Here is a 6988-nt window from a genome sequence, read left to right as displayed (position 1 = left end):
TTGTGTAGTTTAGTTGCCCTTGTTATTGTTATTGTCTCATTACCACTCTAAGCTGCCCCCGCTGAGCCTGTCCAGACATCCCTCATCCCAGCACCGTCAGGGAACCAGGGTACAGGCCCAGAGCCCTCTGTGACTGGCGCATGTGGCCATGTTCTGTCTCTCAGTACTCAACTCCCCCCTTTCCATTGCTCTTCCCTGGGAGAGCCTGCTTCTAAGCTCTGCCCAGGTGACAATAATAATGAGATGAGCTACATAATAGGCAATGGAGCTGCTCATGCCTAATAAAAAAGTAAAATTCCTGAGGCTAGCCAGCAGTGCCTTTAAATAAAACTGAAATCAAATGAAAGAAGAGATCTTCACAATTGCTGAAATCATTGCCTCCTGCACCTGGCGAAGGGCATATGTGGCACTTATATGTTGAAATCTAATATGCAGGCTCCTAATCTGTTAGAACTGATTAATGAATTTTAAAGGTAGAGCTTTAATTAAAACAGGTCTCTGTGGACAGAAAGCATGCTGTTTTGTGAGCTCTGTAAATATTGCCTTTTAAACTAATAAGTTCAGTTACCAGAAATACTACTGCATATAAACAGTTGGCTGTTTTTCTTACTGGGCTGTGGAAACATAACTAGATATTGAAGAGAGGCTGGCTGCATTTCAAAGCCTGGCATTTGGCTTTCAAAATAATAGTGACTTAAATGTGCATGGCATCTTTCTCCTCTGGAGCACAAGGAACTTTCCAGGAGTGATCTCATCCTGACTTCAGACCTGCCCCTATGAGGTGGGACTGGGGAAGACAGCATTCATTATGGCAGCATCTCCAGGCCTTTCTGGCTTGCCTCAGGACCTCCATTGCACCCCCACCCCACGCTCTACAGTATTCAGGAGAGTGAAGCCAGCCAAGGGGATACCACAATTTCTTTTACCTTTGTCTCTTGTTCAGAAGAGGAATAATAATATGAATACTAGTTGCAATGATGCTCACATGCATGTGCCAGGCACTGGGTGAAGCATTGACATTATTTCATTTAATTCTACAAGCAATCCTGTGAAGTAGGTACTGATATTATCCCCAAGGGTTCTCCACTCAGAATAACAGCCAAAGCCTTTGCAGTGGATTGCAAGTCCCTGTTAGCTCTGATCTCATGGTGTCCTATCTCTGCCTTGGACTGGCTGCATATCTGAGAGATGAGGATAGGCTAAAGCAGCAGGCCCCACGTTTAGAAACCAACTTGCCAATATTTTTTAAAAGAGACCCTCTGTTGGGCATCTTCTCTATGCCAATTTTCATGCCAGTCACTTTTACATGAACTATTTGTCCTTCCCAGTAGCTCTGTGAGAATGGTATCATTTTTATACCCATCTTAGTGATAGGAAAACCAAGGTGTAGAGGGGCTGACTTCTTTCCCCAAGGCTGCAGACCTGGTAAATGGCAGGGCCAGCACTTAAAACCAGACTGTCTACCTCCACAGTCTGTTCTATTGCTGTGAAAGCCACAGCCTCCCAGCATCTAGAAGTATATGTGCAGACGTATGGGGACTGGTGCAAGCTCTCCCACTGCACATAGCCCAGTGGCCACGTTTGTTTTAACACCCCACAAGAGTAGCATGATTGATAGGCTGAGAGGTGGTGTACATGGCTTGCATCACCTGTCACGTTCCTCTAATTAAGTGACTCAACCACTGAGCACCTTATTGTCAGAAAGCAGGTCCTTTCTGTCAGGGGAGGGTCTGTCTTCCGTCAAGTAACCTATAATTTATGGGCTGAATATTCCCTTTGGGTTATTTGGAGGTGGTGTTTGTCATGCTGTGGTCCCACTTGTTTTCCTTTTGTGTTTACTTATTTTCAGATTTATTCCAATGACTTAGTGATTTGTATTCCTGACTGAAAAATCAAAGAATGGAGGACTTGATCTTGGAGGATGTGGCAGAGACCCCTACCACTCACCAATATTCATGTTCTAGTCTTCAGCACATACCTCAACTGTAGTGCCCACACTCCCCCACAATAAGCTGGGGCTCTGCGACTATTCCATATGAAATATGAGTGTCAAATGATTTGAACTTTGTCCAGACTTAGCCCATAACGACTCCATGTGATCCTCCCTCCCTTTCACATATATCAGGTGGAGAGAGCTCTGAGGTTTAGAGGCACCTAGGTCCAGGATGACAATGAAGATGCTGCCCAACCAGGACTAAAGGCTAGCTTTAGTTACAATAATTTCTGTGTGTCCATATTATGGATGGAAAGGAAGGAGGTATAACAAGCCAGGAAACCAGAATCACTGGTGAGGAAGGATCTGATGTATGGTGAGTCAATTACCCCCTTTCTGCAATTCCATGTATCCTTCCTTTTGTTTCCCTCTTCTCCCTGCTATGAAGGAATCAACAGAAATTTGAATGAGACCATTTCCTCCTTGTGTACAGCTGATGGAAAGCAGTAGACACCAGTGGGTGAGTGACTTCTATGTATATACAAACCCCTTGATCAAGCCCAGTGTCTCTCCAACTGGTGGGATATGGAAGAGCTATTTTTGAGGAAGAGCCTAATATGTGGAGGTCACTACTGACCAGAGAGGGATATTTCTTCCCCACCACTGGTCCTCCTGGGTCTGTCTGGAGATCAGCTTGTCCTCCCAGTTCATCGGCAGTGATTCTGACCCATGAGAGTCAACACAAGTAGACTGATCCCTTTGGAAGGAGGGAGTCAAGTAAGTTAAATACTAGAAACTCTAATAGAGCCAGGGCCTTGGGCAGGAATGTAAAGAATCTTCTGTATTTTTAACAAGTGACACAGAGGGTTATTGTACCTTTCATCCACCTGTGGAGTCATTACTCTTAGATTCAGAGGAGTTTAGTATAATTGTACAGAGGTAGACATGGGGGCTGCATGGGGTGCGGTGGATATGCCGGAGTGAGAATTAGATTAAGACTGACTGCTCCGGAGTCTTTCAAAGCAAACTTGAGTTTAATCATCTCAAAAAGATGAGAAGTAATTTTAACATAATAAATCTTTCACAGTATGTTGGGCTTGGAGGCATATCTTCCCCCAAACTCAGGGGAAGTTGTGGAAATACAGCTGAATGAGTAATCTCTTTGTGTATATGTTTATTTGAAAATATCAGAATGTTATAAATGAAGTGTTTCTTTCTGAAATATTAATTTGGAGACTCGCCTGAAATCATGCAGTTTTTTTTTGCCTCTGCTGTGTTATGTAAAAAATTTGTTTCTTAATGAGTGACTAATCGAGGCATATCTGTTTATCATTATTCAGTCATTAAACATTTACAGAGCATTTACTGGGAACTGTGCTAGGTGCTGCTTGGAGGAGTGTGTGGGTATGTGGGCTGAAGGCACTGCCTTGCTCTGAGGCACAGGCACTCACCCTCTCCAGAACCGTCCCCTGGATTCCCCAACAGGAGTCTTCTAGAAGCCAAAGCAGCTTTGACAACAAAGCAGAGTCCTGCCTTCGCCTGCTTGCCACTGCTTTGTAAAGGATTCATCTTTGCAGCTTCATGGATTCATTCCCATAATCTTCCCTGATACTTAGCCTCTTCTGCTTTAAATGGTCGGTTGTTTTATTAAGTGTTAAACCTTTTAATTATTCAAAAAATACATATTCTTTGTAGATGATATACAAAATGTAGATAAGTGAATGGACAAAAAAAAATGCATAAACTCCAACCATAGGAAATCACTGTTGGCATTTAGTGAATGTATTTGTGATCTTTTTTCCTATGCATATAGAGAGCCATGTATTTTTTATTGACATACAGTCTTATATTAGTTTCAAGCATACAACATAGTGGTTCAACAGTTACTGATATTATTAAGTCCCTACCCCCACTAGTACAGCTACTATCTGTCAACATAGGAAGATGTCACAGAATCATTGGCTGTATTCTCCATGTAATACTACTATCCTCATGACCAACCTGCATTATGATTGAGAATTTTTTTGCCCCTTTATCCCCCTTACCCTCTCCCCCAACCACAACCCCTCCCCTATGGTAACCACTAGTCACTTCTCAGTGTCTGTGAGTCTGCTGCTGTTTTGCTTTGTTTTTATATTCCACAAATAAGTGAAATCATACGGTATTTGCCCTTCTCCGCCTGGCTTATCTCACTGATCCATGCTCTAGATGGATGGATAGATCCTCTAGATCCATCCATGTTACAAATGGCAGGATTTCTTTTCTTTTTATGGCTGGATAATATTCCATTGTGTATATATACCATATCTTCTTTATCCACTCATCTATTGATGGACACTTAGGTTGCTTCCATATCTTGGCTATTGCAAATAGTGCAGCAGTAAACCTAGGGGTGCATATATCTTTTTGGATCAAGAATTTTGTTTTCTTCAGGTAAATTCCTAGGAGTGGAACTGCTGGGTCAAGTGGTATTTCTGTTTTTAGTGTTTTGAGGAACCTCCATACTGCTTTCCACAGTGGCTGCACCAATTGACAGTCCCACCAACAGTGCAGGGGGCTTCCCTTTTCTACAAACCATTGCCAAAACTTGTTATTTCTTGTCTTTTGGATAGTGGCCATTCTAACTGGTGTGAGGTATATCTCACTGTGACTTTAATTTGCATTTCCCTGATGATTAATGACATGGAACATCTTTTCATGTGCCCGGTGCCCACCTGTACCTCTTCATTGAAGAAATATCTGTTCAGGACCTCTGCCCATTTTTTAAATCAGGTTATTTGCTTTTTTGGTGCTGAGGCATATGAGCTCTTTATATATTTTGGATGTTAACCCCTTTTTGGATAAATCATTTATGAATATATTCTCCCATACTGTAGGATGTCTTTTTATTCTGCTGATGGTATCCTTTGCTGTACAGAAGTTTTTTAGTTTGATGTAGTCCCACTTGTTCATTTTTGCTTTTGTGTCTCTTGCTTAAGGAGATGTTTTCAGGAGAAAATTGTTCATATTTATGGTCAACAGATTTTTGCCTATTTTTTTCTTCTAAGAGTTTTATGGTTTCATGTCTTACATTCAGGTCTTTGATCCATTTTGAGTTTACTTTTGTGTATGGAGTTAGACAACAATCCAGTTTCATTCTCTTACATGTAGCTGTCCAGTTTTTCCAACACCAAATTATTGAAGAGGCTTATTTTCTCCACTGTATATTCATGGCTCTGCTCCTTTATCATATATTAATCGACCATACATGCATGGGTTTATTTCTGGACTCTCTATTTTGTTCCATTGATCTATGGGTCTGTTCTTGTTACAGTACCATATTGTCTTGATTACTGTGGCTTTGTAGTAGAGCTTGAAGTCAGGGAATGTAATCCCCCCAGGTTTGTTCTTCTTTCTCAGGATTGCTGTGGTGATATGGGGTCTTTTGTGTTTCCATGTGAATTTTAGAACTATTTGTTCTAGTTCACTGAAAAAATGCCCTTGGTATTTTGATAGGGATTGCATTGAATCTGTTCAGCAGGATGGCCATTTTGACAATATTAACTCTTCCTATACATTAGCATGGGATAGATGTCACTTATTTGTGTCCTTTTAGATTTCTGTCATCAGTGTCTTGTAGTTTTCAGAGTATAGGTCTTTCACTTCCTTGGTTAGGTTTATTGCTAGGTATTTTATTCTTTTTGATGCAATTATAAATGGAGTTCTTTTCCTGACTTCTCTTTCTGCCAGTTCATTGTTAGTATATAGGAATGCAACAGATTTCTGTGTATTAATTTTCTATCCTGGAACATTGTTGATTCCAGTTATTCTAATAGTTTTTGGTGAGTTTTTTAGGGTTTTCTACATATGATATCATGCTATCTGAAAATAATGACACTTTAATTTCTTTACCAATTTTGATGCCTTTTATCTTTTTGTGTTGCTGATTGCCATGATTAGGACCTGCAGTACTATGTTGAATAAAAGTGGTGAGAGTGGACATCCTTGTCTTGTTCATGATCTTAGAGGAAAAGCTTTCAGCTTTTCACCATCCAGTATGTTGTTGTGTGCTTGTCATATATGGCCTTTATTATGTACAAGTACATTCCCTCTATGCCCATTTTGTTGAAAGATTTTGTCATGAAAAGATCTTGAATTTTGTCAAATGCTTTTTCAGCATCTATAGAGGTGATCATGTGGTTTTTATCTTTCTTTTTGTTAATGTGGTTTATGATAATGGTTGATTTACAAATATTATACCATCCTTGCATCCCTGGACCCCACTTGATCATGATGGATGATCTTTTTGATGTATTTTTGGATTTGGTTTACTAATATCTTGCTGAGTATTTTTCTATCTATGTTCATCAGGGATATTGGTCTATAATTTTCTTTTCTTTTTGGTATCTTTGTCTGCTTTTGGTATTAGAGTGATGCTGGCCTCATGAATGAGTTTGGAAATATTCCCTCTTCTTCTACTTTTTGGAATACTTTAAGAAGGATGGGTGTTAAGTCTTCTTTAAGTGTTTGGTAGAATTCAACTGTGAAGCCATCTGGTCCTAGAGTTTTTTTGTTGTGAGTTTTTTGATTACCAGTTCAATTTTCTTACTGGTAATTGGTCTGTTAGATTTTCTGTTACTTCCTGGGTCAATCTTGGAAGATTGTATTTTTCTAGGAATTTGTCCATGTCTTCTAAGTTGTTCAGTTTTTTGGCATATAATTTTTCATAGAATTCTTGAATTTCTGTGGTACCAGTTATGACTACTCCTTTTTCATTTCTGATATTGTACATTTGTGTCCTCTCTTTTTTTTCTTGATATGTCTGGGTAGGGGTTTGTCTATTTTGTTTATCTTCTTAAAGAACCACCTCTAGGCTTCATTGATTTTTTTCTATTGTTTTATTGTTCTCAATTTTATTTATTTCTGCTCTGATGTTTATTATGTGACTCCTTCTACTAACTGTGGGTTTCATTTGTTCTTTTTCTAGTTTCTTTTGTTGTGAGTTTAGACTGTTTATTTGGGATTGTTTTTGTTTCTTAAGGCAAGCATGTATTGCTACATACTTCCCTCTTAGAA

The sequence above is a fragment of the Manis javanica genome, chromosome X (assembly GCF_040802235.1).
Source record: "Manis javanica isolate MJ-LG chromosome X, MJ_LKY, whole genome shotgun sequence".
Classification (NCBI taxonomy): domain Eukaryota; kingdom Metazoa; phylum Chordata; class Mammalia; order Pholidota; family Manidae; genus Manis; species Manis javanica.
This window is presented reverse-complemented; position numbering follows the sequence as displayed.